Source organism: Pristiophorus japonicus, chromosome 1 (assembly GCF_044704955.1).
Source record: "Pristiophorus japonicus isolate sPriJap1 chromosome 1, sPriJap1.hap1, whole genome shotgun sequence".
NCBI classification, from domain to species: domain Eukaryota; kingdom Metazoa; phylum Chordata; class Chondrichthyes; family Pristiophoridae; genus Pristiophorus; species Pristiophorus japonicus.
This window is the reverse complement of record NC_091977.1, coordinates 349,230,322-349,248,183: the sequence shown is the minus strand read 5'-3', so window position 1 is coordinate 349,248,183 and position 17,862 is coordinate 349,230,322. Positions and strand designations below refer to the sequence as shown.

Here is a 17,862-nt window from a genome sequence, read left to right as displayed (position 1 = left end):
TCTTCGAAGTGCTCCGTCCAGCGGGTCCTGACTGCCTTGGTGTCCTTGATGAGTGTCTCCCCGTTCTTGGACAGCAATGGGGTAGAGCCTTGGGTGCTTGGGCCATAGGTGAAGAGTCCTCGCACATCATGGCTGTCGGCCAGCTGCTGAATCTCCTGTGCTTGCTCCACCCACCATCTATTCTTTATGTCGGGGGGTTTTTGTCAGACCTCGGCCTAAAGCCATGTGTAATGTTGCTTTGCTACTCCAGAGTTGGGTTGTTGTTTTAGGTTCAGAAATGCCCTGTGCTTGCGATTTATTAGCTCTTGGATCTCCTGGTCATTCTCATCAAACCAGTCCTGGTGTTTCCTGGTTGAATGACCGAGCATCTCTTCGCAGGCACTGGTTATGGTGGCCTGGAGGGTAGACCAAGCACTGTGGGCATTCGACGTCTCGGGGTCATCAAGGATAGTCAGGTTAGCAGTGAGGCGCTGGCTGTATAGGGCTCTCTTAGCTGGGTCTTTGAGTGCCCTGGCATTGATTTTTTTTGCGGCACTGCTTCTGCTGCCGTCGCTGCTTTGGGGCTATATTGATGTTGATGGAACTGATTAGGCGGTGGTCCGTCCAGCAGTCTTCAGCTGCTGTCATGGCACGGATGATGCGCACATCGATGCGAGCCATGGTTCGAACGATGACATAGTCGAGCAGGTACCAGTGTTTGGAGCAAGGGTGTTGCCACGATGCCTTGTACTTGTCCCTCTGGTGGAACAAGGTGTTAATGATGACAAGGTCGTGTTCGAGGCATTGTGTCAAGAGCAGGGTACCGCTGGAGTTGGTATTCCCTACCCCCTCTCTGCCGATCATGCCTCCCCAGAGATCTGTGTCCTTGCCGACCCTGGCGTTGAAGTCGCCGAGGAAGATCAGCTTTTTGTCCGGAGAGGCGCGGGACAGGGATTTTAAGAGGCTGGAGTAAAAACCCTCTTTCGTCTCATCTGTTGCATCGAGTGTTCGGGAGTACGCGCTGATGACTGTGGCACACTGGTTCCGGGATAGGGTGAGTCGGAGAGCAATGAGACTTCACTAATCCCGCAGGGGGAGTCTCTCAGGCGGTTGACCCGCTCGTTCTTGATAGCGAAAAAACCGACTCCGTGGAGGCGGTGTTCTTCCTTTGGTTTTCCTTTCCAGAAGAAGGTGTAACCTCCAACACGTTCATTGAGCTGGCCTTCCCCTGCCCGCCGGGTCTAGCTTAAGGCGGCGATGTCGACATCGAAGCATCTGAGTTCCCGGGCAACGATGGTGGTGCGGCATTCCGGCCTGTTGCTGTTGGAGTTGTCCATGAGGGTCCTGATGTTTCAGGTCTCAAACTTCATGTTACAGGAGTGGAAGATGCCTGTGCGTGAGTTCTTTTAAACTGGGGTGGTCATTGCACACCGACAACCACACGGGCTTAGCGGAGCAAGGTCTTGGTCCAGTGGCAAGGGGGTCCAAGATGACTGGAGACCAGGTACTGCTGTATGAGCCTAATTGCCTACGGCGAGGCTCGGCGCCGAGCAGCGCCCTTCAGTAAGATGGGGAGAGATCCGAGGCCTGGCTGCAGGCAGGCATTGGGAAGGTCAGAGGTCCATTTTGTGGAAGGAGGAGAGGTCAGTGACTACAGCCATAAGAGGTGCCAGGGCATCATTGGAAGAAGGGAGGCCAGGAACGTCATCGATGGATAAAGGAAGGCCAGGACATCGCCAGAGGAAGGGAGACCCTCACATCTGCCACCAAGTTCATGGTCTACAGGGCTGTAGTGATACCCGCCCTCCTGTATGGCTCAGAGACGTGGACCATATACAGTAGACACCTCAAATCGCTGTTGAAATACCACTAACGATGTCTCTGCAAAATCCTGCAAATCCCCTGGGAGGACAGACGCACCAATGTTAGTGTCCTCGATCAGGCCAACATTCCCAGCATCGAAGCACTGACCACACTTGACCAGCTCCATTGGGCGCACCATTGTTTGCATGCCTGACACGAGACTCCCAAAGCAAGCGCTCTATTCGGAACTCCTACACGGCAAGCGAGCCCCAGGTGGGCAGAGGAAACATTTCAAGAACACCCTCAAAGCCTCCTTGATAAAGTGCAACATCCCCACCGGCACCTGGGAGTCCCTGGCCAAAGACCGCCCCAAGTGGAGAAAGAGCATCCGGGAGGGCGCTGAGCACCTAGTGTCTCGTCACCGAGCGCATGCAGAAAACAAGCACAGGCCGCGAAGGAGCGTGCGGCAAACCAGTCCCACCCACCCTTTCCTTCACCAACTGTCTTGTCCCACCTGTGACAGAGACTGTAATTCCTGTATTGGATTGTTCAGTCACCTAAGGTCTCACTTTTAGAGTGGAAGCAAGTCTTCCTCAATTTCGGGGGGCTGCCTATGATGATTATGTGGGGCCCTGTCACTTCTGAAATCTCAGTTGAAAAAAGATACAGAGGACAATTATTTATAACCCTAAATTTGCTTTGTTGTCTCAACCAGGTAACAATCCCATTGGCAGGTGATATGGTTGTTAGCCCAGGGGTACTGTAGCCCTAGTTGGCACTTAAAAAACTGCACCTAGGATTGAATTGCTTTCAGCATGGATCTGGCCTTGCTCTTGAAGTCAGAAGGTTGTGGGTTCAAGTCTCACTCCAAAGATTTGAGCACATAATCTCGGCTGACAGTCCAGTACAGGACTGGCGTGCTGCACTGCCAGAGGTGCCGTCCTTTGGATGAGACCTTTAGCCAGCCCGCTCAAGTGGATGTAAAAGATCCCATGGCATTATTTGAAGAGCCTGGGGAGTTCTCCCAGTGACCTGCCCAATATTTATCCTTCAATCAACACCTAGAACAGATTATCTGGTCATTTATTTCATTGCAGTTTGTGGGAGCTTACTGTGCACTAATTGCCTACTATGCATCCTACATAACAGTGACCATACTTCGAAAGTACTTAAGTGGTTGTAAAGCGCTTTGGGATGTCCTTAGTTTGTGAAAGGCACGACACAAATACAAGTCTTTCTTTACATTACCTCCGTAACATCGCCCGGCTCTGCCCCTGCCTCAGCTCATCTGCTGCTGAAACCCTCATGCATGCCTTTGTTAACTCTAGACTTGACTACTCCAATGCACTCCGAGCTGGCCTCCCACATTCTACCCTACGTAAACTTGAGATCATCCAAAACTCAGCAGCCCATGTCCTAATTCGCACCAAGTCCCGATCACCCATCATCCCTGTGCTCACTGACCTACATTGGCTCCCAGTTAAGCAATGACTCGATTTCAAAATTCTCATCCTTGTTTATAATTCCCTCCATGGCCTCGCCCCTTCCTATCTCTTTCATCTGCTTGCCTTTTAAATACAAAAAATTGCCAGATACATAGATTAGGCTAAATGACATAGAAAGAAAAATAATTTAAAAAGAGGAAGAATAGGGAGCAAAAAGGATCACCATATAAGTAGAAGTGCCTAAAATCATTAAATTTTATTTAAAATTGTATTTTAATTACTTATTTTTGTTGTACAATGATGCCCAACAAGTACATGATAAATGTTTATCCTACTTGAAATACCCCTGCACAAGTCTTTGTCATCCGCCCCCGCCACCCCCGACCCCCCCAATGATTTTTAGACTATTTAGAGCAGGAGTGTCCAAGCTTTTTTGTCCTCAGAGGCCCAATATGCTCCCAATTATTTGCATACACAGTATTACACAGGATTTACGGCAGAGAAACAGGCCGTTTGGCCCAACGGGTCCACGATAGTGTTTATGCTCCACACGAGCCTCCTCTCAATCTTCTTCATCTAAACCTAACAACATATTCTTCTATTCCTTTCTCCCTTACATGTTTATCTAGCTATCTGCTCACACAAACTGGTCTGCATAGAGTGGTCTTAAACAGGGTGCTGCTAAACAGAGTGTTAAAGTTTGCGAAGAGCAAAATTCACCAGAACCACCCCCACCCCGGCCCCCGTTTTTGGGCTCATTCGAAAGGAAATTTAATTTGGGACTATCTACCGAAAAGTTTGGAACTCGAAAGTGCTTATGGAAAAAACAACGAACTTTAACAAGACAAATTCAAGCCTGGGCGGACCGAGGGGACAAAAGAAGCCCACTTGATTATTGGACAATCAAATCAAATCGCACGGGGTAGACTGGAGGAGGAATTATAGAATGCATACGGGATTGTTTCTTAGAACAGTATATTACAGAACCTACAAGGGAGCAAGCTATTTTAGATCTGGTCCTGTGTAATGAGACAGGAATAATAAACGACCTCCGAGTAAAAGATCCTCTCGGAATGAGTGATCACAGTATGGTTGAATTTGTAATACAGATTGAGGGTGAAGAAGTTGTGTCTCATACGAGCATACTATGCTTAAACAAAGGGGACTACAGTGGGATGAGGGCAGAGTAGACTGGAAACACAGACTAAACGGTGGCACAATTGAGGAACAGTGGAGGACTTTTAAGGAGCTCTTTCATAGTGCTCAACAAAAATATATTCCAATGAAAAAGAAGGGCGGTAAGAGAAGGGATAACCAGCCGTGGATAACCAGGGAAATTGAGAGTATCAAATTAAAAACCACTGCGTACAAAGTGACCAAAGTTAGTAGGAAAATAGAAGATTGGGAAAATTTTAAACAACAGCAAAGAATGACTAAGAAAGCAATAAAGAAAGGAAAGATAGATTACGAAGGTAAACTTGCGCAAAACATAAAAACGGATAGTAAAAGCTTTTACAGATATATAAAACGGAAAAGAGTGACTAAAGTAAATGTTGGTCCCCTAGAAGATGAGAAGGGGGATTTAATAATGGGAAATGTGGAAATGGCTGAGACCTTAAACAATTATTTTGCTTCGGTCTTCACAGTGGAAGACACAGAAACCATGCCAGAAATTGCTGGTCACAGGAATGTGGGAAGGGAGGACCTGGAGACAATCACTATCACTAAGGGGGTAGTGCTGGACAGGCTAATGGGACTCAAGGTAGACAAGTCCCCTGGTCCTGATGAAATGCATCCCAGGGTATTAAAAGAGATGGCGGAAGTTATAGCAGATGCATTCGTTATAATCTACCAAAATTCTCTGGACTCTGGGGAGGTACCAGCGGATTGGAAAGCAGCTAATGTAACGCCTCTGTTTAAAAAAGGGGGCAGACAAAAGGCAGGTAACAATAGGCCGGTTAGTTTAACATCTGTAGTGGGGAAAATGCTTGAAACTATTAAGGAAGAAATAGCGGGACATCTAGATAGGAATAGTGCAATCAAGTAGACGCAACATGGATTCATGAAGGGGAAATCATGTTTAACTAATTTACTGGAATTCTTTGAGGATATAACGAGCATGGTGGATAGAGGTGTACCGATGGATGTGGTGTATTTAGATTTTCAAAAGGCATTCGATAAGGTGCCACACAAAAGGTTACCGCAGAAGATAAAGGTACGCGGGGTCAGTGGAAATGTATTAGCATGGATAGAGAATTGGCTGGCTTACAGAAAGCAGAGAGTCGGGATAAATGGGTCGTTTACGGGTTGGAAATCAGTGGTTAGTGGTGTGCCACAGGGATCAGTGCTGGGACCACAACTGTTTACAATATACATAGATGACCTGGAAGAGGGGACAGAGTGTAGTGTAACAAAATTAGCAGATGTCACAAAGATTAGTGGGAAAGCGGGTTGTGTAGAGGACACAGAGAGGCTGCAAAGAGATTTAGATAGGTTAAGCGAATGGGCTAAGGTTTGGCAGATGGAATACAATGTCGGAAAGTGTGAGGTCATCCAACTTGGGGAAAAAAACAAAAAAAGGGAATACTATTTGAATGGGGAGAAATTACAACATGCTGTGGTGCAGAGGGACCTGGGGTCCTTGTGCATGAAACTCTTTTGAGTTCCTTGAGCATGAATCCCAAAAAGTTAGTTTGCAGGTGCAGCAGGTAATCAGGAAGGCGAATGGAATGTTGGCCTTCATTGCGAGAGGGATGGAGTACAAAAGCAGGGAGGTCCTTCTGCAACTGTATAGGGTATTGGTGAGGCCGCACCTGGAGTACTGCGTGCAGTTTTGGTCACCTTACTTAAGGAAGGATATACTGTCTTTGGAGGGGGTACAGAGACGATTCACTAGGCTGATTCCGGAGATGAGAGGGTTACCTTATGATGATAGATTGAGTAGACTGGGTCTTTACTCGGAGTTCAGAAAGATGTGGGGTGATCTTATAGAAACATTTAAGATAATGAAAGGGATAGATAAAGATAGAAGTAGAGAGGTTGTTTTCACTGGTCGGGGAGACTAGAACTCGGGGGCACAGCCTCATAATACGGGGAAGCCAATTTAAAACCGAGTTGAGAATGAATTTCTTCTCCCAGAGGGTTGTGAATCTGTGGAATTCTCTGCCCAAGGAAGCAGTTGAGGCTAGCTCATTGAATGTATTCAAGTCACAGATAGATAGATTTTTAACTAATAAGGGAATTAAGGATTATGGGGAGCGGGCGGGTAAGTGGAGCTGATCAGCCATGATCTTGTTGAATGGCGGAGCAGGCTCGAGGGGCTAGATGGCCTACTCCTGTTCCTAATTCTTATGTTCTTATGTTCTTATGGAACTGTCTGGGTGTGAGGATTGAGTTAACCTGTCTGGAAGAATGAGGATTTGAAAATCTTTCACCACAAGAGACATTACCACCACAGTATCACCCAGAGATAGCTCCCCATCAACATGGGTCTGGACAAACCATTTCAGCATATGCATCTCAAAGAGGCCCAATCCGGCCTGTATGCAAAAAAATAAGCACAAAAGGACATTGCAATTATCAAACCAATATTTCCATCAGGAAACAGTTTTTCGAACATCAACCCACCCAAGACATATCAACTTTAACGAGCCCGACAAAATATTACAAAGAAGAACCAAGTCCGCCAAAATTAGGCAAAGGATTGTGAACAGATTGGGCGGTAAGATTCGAACACTGAAATCGTATAACTGGCCACTGTTTTCAACAGAGGTTTGAGAGAGAGAGAGAGAGAGAGAGAGAGAGAGAGAGAGAGAGAGAGAGAGAGAGAGAGAGAGAGAAAGAGAGGTGGTTGCTACTTCCTCATCAAGACAAGGAGCGAGACACCAACGGGACAGTTGTAAACTAACTTCTCCAGTCTCGAAGTCTTGAAGTCCTGAAGGAAGATCACCACCATCTACCACTTAACTATCAAAAGGATTGGTAAGCATAAGTCCCTGCCTGCCCTCGAGTCTAACCTAGCTAGAATTAGGTATTGGGAGGTGGGAGGTATAATTTACTGCAACCCCCTTTGAATGTGTAGTGTATGGTACTTTATTAGAGTGATTTTAAGTTTGACCTTGTATCTTTCCTTGTATTGTTCTTTATTAGAGTGATTGCAAGTCTGCCGTGTATTTTCTTGCTAAAGTAATAAGCCTGTATTACCTTGACTGTAATAAACACAAAGTTCCTTGCACAAACCAGTGTCCTCTGCACTTTTGTCACACACCCCAAATAAATCCAGAGTACAGAACCCAAGGGAGGGGGAGCGATTCGAAACCGCTCAAGTTGGTCAGAAGGGAACCTGACCCCCTCATAGAGACCCACACCACCCCCTTACAAAATGGCGACCGCGGCAGGACTCTGGTACAAGGGGTGTGATGTAGAGAGTGTTGGTTTGGGGCAAAGAACCAAAATGGAAGAGGGGATTTCCTTCTATGTGTATAAGAAAGTAAATGTAACTAAGGAATGGGTGCTTAGTCTATTGCGCGCTGAGCGTCCGGCTGACGCTGCAGCCCAGTGGACAGCAAGTAAAGATCACAAAGAAGCAGTAGAGAAAGCAATTTGGTTGTTCTGTCTACAGCGACAGGTCCAACTGCTAGACAGAATGAATGAAACATTACAGGCAGAGTTATGGGAATGCGCAGAGAACTATCAGGAAAGGGTTATGTCAGAAGAAAGATTATCGAGAGAACTCCGTAAGCTAAAACAGGAAAGGACCCAAATAATGGAAAGGTTTAAAAACAGTCAGGACTATTTTCAATGTCAGGTTACCGAGGCCAAAAGTAATGAAAAGTCACTGAGGGAGGAAAGCACTCGCCTCACCCGACAAGTAAAAAGAGCTCCAGGAAAGATTAAAAGATGTGCAAGCAGCGTATAAAGTAGCTAGCACTAATGGGTCTGAATCGGGAGGCCACAGTCCCTGCCAGCATCAAATTAAAAGTTTAAACCTTGCTCTGTCCAAGACAAAAGGCATGATATGCCTAATAAGCCCGGGTACACCCCAGGTAAACCTGGAAGAGAAGGAAGAAACTACCTGGCCACTACCTGTGGCACTGGTGACTACACCAGTTCAGCAGCAGGAGGGGCAAATCAGTTGCGGGGCGGAAAAGGATAGTGAACCACCACCACCTGTAGCACTGAGTTTCAACTCGGCTTGGCCGCAGGGAAGAGAGGAAGGCGAGCCAGGACAGGGAGAGCCAGAACCATGGCCAATGTGCATGGTCCGGCAACAGAAGTTTGGCCTGCCCACCCTTAATGGGGGTCCAGGGCCCCTGGAAAGTCAGTTTTTGGTCCCCCACACTCCCCACCAGCTTAGGGCTATGATAAGCCACCTGGGAAAGCTAACTCCAAAGGGAGACCTCTCGGTTCACTTTGTGAAAGTGGAACAGGCAGGGATATTAATGAGTGCGATGATGCAGAAATGGCAAAGTTGCTTCTCCTATCTCGAGACAGCAAACTGTACCAGTCCCTCTCTACTGAGAGCAAAAGAGGACAGAAAACACTTGCTGCCATCCAGAAAGACATTTTACAACCTATGGGCTGCAATGACGGGAGTCCCTTCTCTAGAGTAGAGAAAACGATGCAGTTCACAGGAGAAACCCCACAGTTTTTCGCAGACCGACTGTGGCCAGTGTACAAAAGCGCCTGTAGTGGGGACATCGACAGAGATCACTTAAACCCAGACGAATTAGCACACTGGCTCCGAAGCCTAGTAGCTAACAGTTTACCCAGAATAAGAAGCAAGGCTGAGGCCTGGTTCGACCCCAGAGATCCCCAAGCCACAGAACAGGGAGTGCTTAGGCAGCTGACCCTAGCTTACAGAAACGGCAGAGGGACAGAAGAGCACCCACAAAAGGGAAGGGTTCACAAAATCCGACCTAACCAAGACAAGAGGGAATGGCGCCATGAGGGGGGCAACTCCACCGATACAAAACGTACTTGCTTTGGGTGCGGAAAGAGTGGGCACTGGAGAAGGGATTGTAAAAATCCTTGGAAGAATAGCGTAGGAAAGAATTCTCCAGCCCCTGCCCAAAAGACCGAGACAGCTAAGCCAGTCCCTCCCCACTCGTTTGATACCTTTTTAACTGCGCTCCGAGCCATGTTAGATGGCCCAGGGAAGGTAGCCACCGCCACCGGTACAGAAATCCCATCGCCCCCTCCCAACCAAAACCGTGACTAGGACAAGCACAGCCTGGCCACCTGTGTTCCTCGAGTATGATGCGTGGGGGAGACTGACCGTACAGATGGAAGTGGAAAAGGTGAAAGGGACTTACCTGTTGGATTACGGTGCCTCAAGGACCCTTGTCCATGCAGCTAACCTCACCGCCTCACCTCTGTCTAACGGAGTCCCCTACAACTTGGTGGGTTTCATAGGCACTGAACAGACTGGCTCATTCTCCGTTCCGCTCTCCACTCATTTAGGTACACTCCACATTAAGTGGACTTGTGTCCTGATGAAGTGGGAGCAGGAAGGGAGAGGGATCCTGGGGGGTGACTTCATCCTCGGCCACGGGATCCTAGTGAATTTAAGAAACCACTGTCTTTGGGGGCAAGTCTGTACGGGACAGGAGAGTGAGGTGATGGTTATCCCAGGAAAACAGGGAAAAGGGACGGTGTGCACCATGAAACCAAAGGAAATTTACGACCTTCAATCATTGGTCAGTAACACCCCTGTAGAATGTCAAGAGTATGTGAGGAAAAACCTTGCAGCTTTTGCCACTCACAAACACGACTGTGGGAGAATAAACGGGGTCGAGGTTAGCATAGATGGGGACCCCATGACCCGACCACAGAAACAGTACAACTTCCCCAGGGAGGCGGAGGCAGACATGGAAACAGCCTTGGGTTCGCTGGTAAAACAGGAGGTATTGAGACCAATAGCTACCCATGTGAACTCTCCATTGTGGCCTGTTAAGAAACCGGACAACTCCTAGAGAGCCATGGTGGACTATCGAGTACTCAACCGTAACATCCCCGCCTGTGCACCCACCGTTGCTGCTGTCGCTGACCTCATTGGAAGTATCCCAGCCTCCGTGACCACCTTCATGGTGCTGGATATTTCCAACAGGTTCTGGTCCATACCTTTAAGAAGGGAAGATCAGTACAAGTTTGCTTTTACCTTTAAAGGACAGCAATACACTTGGAACTGTCTCCCTCAGGGCTTCCACAACAGCCCCAGTATTTTCCATCAGTGTATGGCCAACTGTTTAAAGAGTTTCAGCAGACCCCAGCAATTAGTACAGTATGTAGATGACCTGCTCCTTTCACCGATGAGGGGGAGGAGCATGGCCCACTGCAGGCTGAGCTGCTGGAGCAGCTGAAAGAGGGATTTCAAGTAAACCCCAAGAAGGCACAGATCGGCCTGAAGGAAGTAAAATTCCTGGGACTGGCTGTGCGTGCTGGGGAGAGAGCCATTGACAAAGCTAGAAGGGAAGCAGTGCAAAAGTTACCCGCCCCCAACACAGTGACAGGAGTAAGATCTTTTCTAGGGCTAACCGGGTACTGCAGAGATTTCATTCAGGATTATGCAGCCACAACAGCCCCTCTGCTCCGACTCCTACACAAGGGAGTGGAGTGGGAATGGGACAAAGGTTGCGAGGCAGCATTTATCCAACTCAAGAAAGACCTGCAGACCACACCAGCTCTAGGGGTCATCGATGTGGGTAAAGAGTTTTTCCTGGAGGTAGCAGCCAGTGGGGACAGCCTGAGTGCAGTACTGCTCCAAGAGCGACACGGCCGGCTGAGGCCAGTGGTCTACTTCTCCAGGATACTCACGGAAGTGGAGAAGGGATACTCCAACTGTGAGCGGCACCTCCTAGCCACTTACTGAGCTGTGAAAAGATCACTGATCTTCACAGGGGGGGGGGTCCCCTATCACACTCCTTACCCACCATACGCCCACCCAAATGCTCCTGGACGGGAGAATCAAGGACGGGACAGTGAGCAGTGCCCGCATTGCTCGCTGGACCCTGCTCCTCTCTCAAATGGGTAAAGGGTCTCTGCGAGCCAAGACTCGCAGCCAACATGATTTATCCAGGGACAGCCCACCGGTGTTCCATAGAAGGGGTATGGGAAATTAACATAGGCTTTCGGGCTGGGTTACACCCCACAGGCCGGGAGATCTATGTGGCCGGTTCAAGCACGGTATCTGCAGGTGAACGACTCACAGGCTGCAGAGTTTATGACCCCGAGGCAGGCATTGCCCTGGCGATTAAACTCCCCAGTACTATGAGTGCCCAGCACACTGAACTGTCTGTGATGGTGTACGTAGTCACACACCCCGAAGAATTCACTACTCCATACACGATTTGCTCGGACAGTGTGTTCACATGCAATTCGTGTACAGAGTGGCTGGCTTTCTGGTCCCACCGCAGATACACATCCACAGACGGGAGACCCCTGGCAATTAAGCCCCTACTGGAAAAGATCATGAAAGCTATAGGGGAGGAAGGGAATATCCACATACAGAAGGTGAAGGCACATTCCACCACTGAACCCCATAGCGAGGGAAACCAGCAGGCTGACATGTTAGCCAAGCAGGGGGCCCACACGGGCAAGCTCTGGGATCCATACAACTCAGGACCCATTGTAGCAGTCAGGGGCAGGATAGGGACGGCAGGGATAGCTTTGCCCCCCCGGACCTAAAAATGGTCCAGACGTAAGACCCCGTCCTCAAAACTGTCCTGAACAGGCTAGCTAAAGGGGAAAGGGTAGACGGCCCGTACGGCACCGCAACAATTGCCATTAAAGAAGGCATGCTGTTCAGGGGGAGGGAGCAATGTGTAGTACTGCAACAACACTGGAGAGAATTCCTCCAGCTGGCCCACGAGGGTCCAGGAGCAGGACACCCCGGACCTGAGACCACTTGGCAACGAGTGGAACAGGCAGGGTGGTGGCCAGGACTCAGGGAAGACGTCCGCGAGTTCTGTGCTAGCTGTCTGATGTGCGGGGCCAACAACCCCGAACCCCAGAAAAGGGGTCATATGGGACATATCCGGAGGGTAGAGGGACCCTGGCAGTCGTCCAGATCGATTACATCGGGCCCCTACCCACTGCCCAGGGAGGTTACAAGTACTGCCTAGTATTAGTGGATGTATTCACCAAATGGGTGGAAGCCTTCCCATGCCAAACAACCACTGCCCTGGGAACAGCTAGGATCCTGGTCAGAGAAGTGTTCTCTCGATGGGTACTATCACAATACGTGGAGTCCGACCAAGGGAGTCACTTCACCGGGCAAGTGATGCAGGAGACCCTTAAGGTACTCGGCATCAAAGGGAAATGGCGTGTCGCCCACAACCCGCAGTCATCTGGGTCTGTGGAGCATTTAAACTGCACTATCAAAGAAAGGCTGCGCAAAGAGACAGGGGACTCACCAAGGGGTGGGTAGAGGTCCTAACACTGGTCCTCATGGGGATCCGGGCCAGCCAGTCAAAGAGCACAGGGTACTCCCCGTAAGAGCTCATGATCGGCAGAGACATGAGAACCCCCACCCATGTGTTAGCCCTGGGACTCACGGAAGGTCAGTTTCGGGAAGCGAACCGGGACAGCTTTGTCAGGAATCTGTTTGAACACCTTAAACAGATTCACTGACAGGCTGCTAACAAATGGGAAAACAGTATCGGAGCAACCGACTGCTGCTGGAACCCCGCAAGCACCACGAGTGGGAGATAGGGGACCAGGTTATGGTAAGGAACTACGCTAGAGTAGGGGTCTTTGAGGCACTGTACATGGGATTGTACCACATTGTCGACAAGGCAAGCCCCATGGTCTATGCCATAAAATTGCCCCGCCGAACAAAGTGGTTCCACATAAATCAGTGCAAACTTTTCAACCCAGGGGCAGCAGCTAATCGTAAGGGACAGCCAAAAAGTGTAAACCGCACGAAAGACAGGGATCCCCAGCCAACATCCCCCGACTGTGGAAATCCCACAGGGGATGTGGCAGACCCACAGACTGCACCTCGAGGAGCGGTGAACTGTGTTACCAAAGGAGCTGTCCCCCCAATCATTTGGGACTCGGATGCACCTCCAGCAGCCGGAGCCTTAAGAAGGACTCCCCACACACCACGGCCAAAGACACCGTGGTCACCAGCGCTCCAATTTGAATGGTTCAGCCCCGGGAGAGGGACCAGCCGCAAAAGGGCACCTAAGGTCAGAGACCAGCCCGCGAGCAGGGACACCCAGCCGGTAGCCTCGGCAAACAAGGGACCCCCAGAAGAGATAGCGGTGGACCAGCCACCAAGTGGGAGCCCCCAGCCCTCGACCAGGCAGAACCCCCAGGGGAAGAAAGGGACCAGGCAGCCACCCCCAAAGGAGCGGTGTGCTGCAGCACCGGAGGGGATGTTCCCCCAATAGTGTGGGACTCAAACCCACATCCGGTCAGGGTACTTAGGGTTAGACGGTGCAGACTGACCTATCACCTATCTCGCTGGACATCCAGCGGGAGAAGAGAGAAGACAGGAATTAACCTGGCCACCCGGAGGCGGGTGGCAGATGTACATATATAGCGATGTGAATTTAAAGATGTTTAGTAATAAGTTAGAATAGTGTAAGATTTATCTGTGTAATGATAAGTATATATATGTATTAGTTAACTGGGGTAAGGAAAAGAATCTACCTGTGCAGCTGTTAAAAGAAGCACAGGCCAGGTAACACCCGGGAGTAATAAGAATCTACCGGTATAGCTATTAAGGAAGCACCGGTGAGATAACAAGCAAAACGACTGTGAGATAAAGTTAAAAGCAGACATCAGCCCACAAGGAACTGAATAAGACAGCCAGTCAATTCAAGACTATGAGCCCAATTTAGAACTTGGTCACCTTTGTCAAGCCAAAGAACTTTCTCAAGGCTAGACAATCTGTTTTATGTGCCCCTACAGGAAAGAGGACAGCATGAGAAGGATCCCGTTCCTGCTCGCCCCGATAGGGATGAGCAGCGGCGACCGAGGAGACGTGGAAGAATCCCTTATTTACAGGTGTTCAGGAGGAAGAGCACCGATCATAACCGCCGGGGGTGGCCCCCGAGACGTGGAAGAACTCGCCGTTTACACCCAAGAGGGAAGATGGCCAGGGTGGTTGGGATCTAATTCTACCCGCTACTCTAGCCAGGAAGGTTTTACCTACGGGGAGGCCTCACTTCCATGCCCCCGGATGCGGATCATCGCTGCCCGAGTCAGTGTTCCAGAGGGAAAGAGTGTGTGTTCGACTTGCAAAGGGAACATTCCCCTGGGAAGATGGTGGTGGCTCAGAAAACTCAGCAAGGATGCTGGGACCAAGAATCGGACTGGGAAAGACTGGGTAATGATACATACCTCACCATCACGGGGACACGGGAAGGAGTAAAAGTGTGTTGGGACAAATGGTGGGAATCTGGTGAAGGAATTTATGTTTGCATGTGGGGATCAGAGAGTATTTGGCCCGCAGTCATATCAATCGCCTTCGCCAGGCAATGGCAAGATGAAGCGGAAGGGATGGGGTGGGATTCTCGCCTACACGGGTGCGCAGTCCCACACTCCCCACTCCCAATTAACGCCACCGAACTAAGAGCACACTTTAAGAAACCCCTGCCCACAACCCCGCCAATACGCACAGTAATAGAAAGGTGTCCTACCACCACCAAGGGACCTGGAAATGGATTAGTATTCGTACCGACCGTAAAGGTGTTATACCAGGGGGTACATTATGCGGTAGCTTTAGTAATAGTAAACCTTACCGAGGTACACTGTCTGCATGGTGTCCGCAGGAAACAGAGCTGCTATACCAGGCCCTACTTAGAGACATGTTCAAGAAATGCTATGAGTTAGACTTTGGAAATGTAGACAAAGCAGACCTATATACCCCTAAATGCTAGGGACACCATGGGCTCGGGGAGACCTAGAAGGGGAATCATAAACGACGTTTTCACCACCTACAATACAGCATCCTCTGTAATAAATAGCCTCGTTGACATACTACACGAGGACCAGGCTATGACTGTCCATTTAAAAGTAGTGGTTGAGCTGGAAAAACATGCACAGACAGTGAATGCACTCATATGGGAGGATAGAAACGCTTCTGACCAGGCTGCACAGAACGAGGTGTGCATACTATATGGGGCATGGTTGCTGGGGGAGGGCCGCAACAATATGGAGGATTTAAAACAAGGTTCAGTCCCCTCTTGGATTCGGAACAATCACCTCACAGCCCTCCACCCGTACAGCAATTCACTAAGCCCGTGCCAACTCCGCCTAGCCTCTGAAGCCTACCCTGTCCCAGTGAACTGTGGGAAATCTAACCACACCATTATGGGAATAGTACGAAGGATGCCGGTCATTGGTGGGACAGCCCGACCCACACCGGTATACCGGGGTGGAGAACATTGGAGTTATTCAGGGAGGTGCACACATTCGTTTCGCAGCAGTCCCACCCTATGTCTTAAAGTGGGAGCACGCTGTAACGGGTACTGACCTCTCCGGGTGCCGGTGCCGGGGCCAGGGTGCACACGTAATACTGTGTCCCCAGTACTTGAGTGCCCATTCAAAGTCACAGTGTGGGTTTAAAGCTGCTGGCACACAGCCTATTAACTGTACCATGGAGGTAATGGCACAAGACCAGGTCCCTCCACAGGTAACATACATAGTGGGTGGGACATATTGTGTCACCACCAGTGCACCCCACTACCAACATGGACACTTCTGGTGTCTGGTAAGTGAAAGCAGTTTTTGCTTCAAACCTGAGGCATCAGTTCAAGTGGCCCAGGAACGGATTGTCCCCATTCCTGAGCCCTCCACTGTCCACCTCACTGTGAAGGAAAACATTATAAACCTGCAGGATTATGTTGTACATTTTGGCTATGCAATTCCCCCTCTACCCGAACATCTTACCGCTCTGCTAAAAGCTGTAATTATCTCACAAAAACACTTCTATATTCTAGAACAGAAAACCATTGAGATAGATGGGTACTTTTCAGAATGGCAGGCGGTGGCTAGTGGGGTACCGCAAGGTTCTGTGCTGGGGCCCCAGCTGTTTACATTGTACATTAATGATTTCGACGAGGGGATTAAATGTAGTATCTCCAAATTTGCGGATGACACTAAGTTAGGTGGCAGTGTGAGCTGCGAGGAGGATGCTATGAGGCTGCAGAGCAACTTGGATAGGTTAGGTGAGTGGGCAAATGCATGGCAGATGAAGTATAATGTGGATAAATGTGAGGTTATCCACTTTGGTGGTAAAAACAGAGAGACAGACTATTATTTGAATGGTGACAGATTAGGAAAAGGGGAAGTGCAACGAGACCTGGGTATCATGGTACATCAGTCATTGAAGGTGGGCATGCAGGTACAGCAGGCGGTTAAGAAAGCAAATGGCATGTTGGCCTTCATAGCGAGGGGATTTGAGTACAGGGGTAGGGAGGTGTTGCTACAGTTGTACAGGGCATTGGTGAGGCCACACCTGGAGTATTGTGTACAGTTTTGGTCTCCTAACCTGAGGAAGGACATCTTGCTATTGAGGGAGTGCAGCGAAGGTTCACCAGACTGATTCCCGGGATGGCGGGACTGACCTATCAAGAAAGACTGGATCAACTGGGCTTGTATTCACTGGAGTTCAGAAGAATGAGATGGGACCTCATAGAAACGTTTAAAATTCTGATGGGTTTAGACAGGTTAGATGCAGGAAGAATGTTCCCAATGTTGGGGAAGTCCAGAACCAGGGGTCACAGTCTAACGATAAAGGGTAAGCCATTTAGGACCGAGATGAGGAGGAACTTCTTCACCCAGAGAGTGGTGAACCTGTGGAATTCTCTACCACAGAAAGTTGTTGAGGCCAATTCACTAAATATATTCAAAAAAGAGACCGATGTAGTCCTTACTACTAAGGGGATCAAGGGGTATGGTAAGAAAGCAGGAATGGGGTACTGAAGTTGCATGTTCAGCCATGAGCTCATTGAATGGCGGTGCAGGCTAGAAGAGCTGAATGGCCTACTCCTGCACCTATTTTCTATGTTTCTATGTTTCTATAGGGAAAAAGATTCTTGAGATCACCATTCCGCCTTGGTGGGACCTTTTCAGAAATATAGAGCTCCCAGTCTGGATTCGAATCGCTTCCCACACTTTAGTTATTTGTCAACTCACGATTATACTTTACTTATGGTGTCTCACTTGCCGAATGAAACGCAGAAGCTGTCAGGTCAAGCACCAAAGCTCCTTGGCCGAACTTGGGAATCGCGCAGGGAGGGGGTGACACCATACTACCATGTTTAATTTTACCTGCTGTAAACCGCAACACCGCGAGTGTTGTAAGAGTGTTACTTGAAATGTGCCTTTTGACTATGTGCCTTTATGTTACTCAATTTAAAACATGTTTGGCTATGGACCTTTATGCTATTTGAGAATGTGTTACTATGTGTTTTTATTTTACTTTACTTAAAGTTGTGTATGACTGTATACCGTCATTTTACTATGAAAACCGAGTAAAAGAGGGACATCATACCCCCTCCATGTTATAACCGAATTGAAATGACTGTATTCGCCGATATATTGCATTGCATTTCAATGGGGGATGCAGGGTAATGTTTAGCTAGTATAAATGCATGGAAGGTTGACTCTTGGGAGCAGGAAT

General features: G+C 49.0%; 1 protein-coding gene across 3 annotated transcripts in view; it reads right to left on the bottom strand.

Annotated features, from left to right (window-relative positions):
• The window catches only part of vps41 (VPS41 subunit of HOPS complex), a 297,897-nt gene that overhangs the window by 240,982 nt on the left and 39,053 nt on the right, over nucleotides 1–17,862 (bottom strand). Inside the window, exon 1 of one of the 3 annotated variants that reach the window (XM_070890353.1) lies at nucleotides 14,978–14,995. The exons of the other annotated variants lie outside the window; for them this stretch is intronic. The gene's annotated coding sequence lies outside the window, so the exon portion shown is untranslated. Of the gene's footprint in view, nucleotides 1–14,977; nucleotides 14,996–17,862 lie in introns of those variants that run through there. 3 annotated transcript variants of the gene reach the window in all.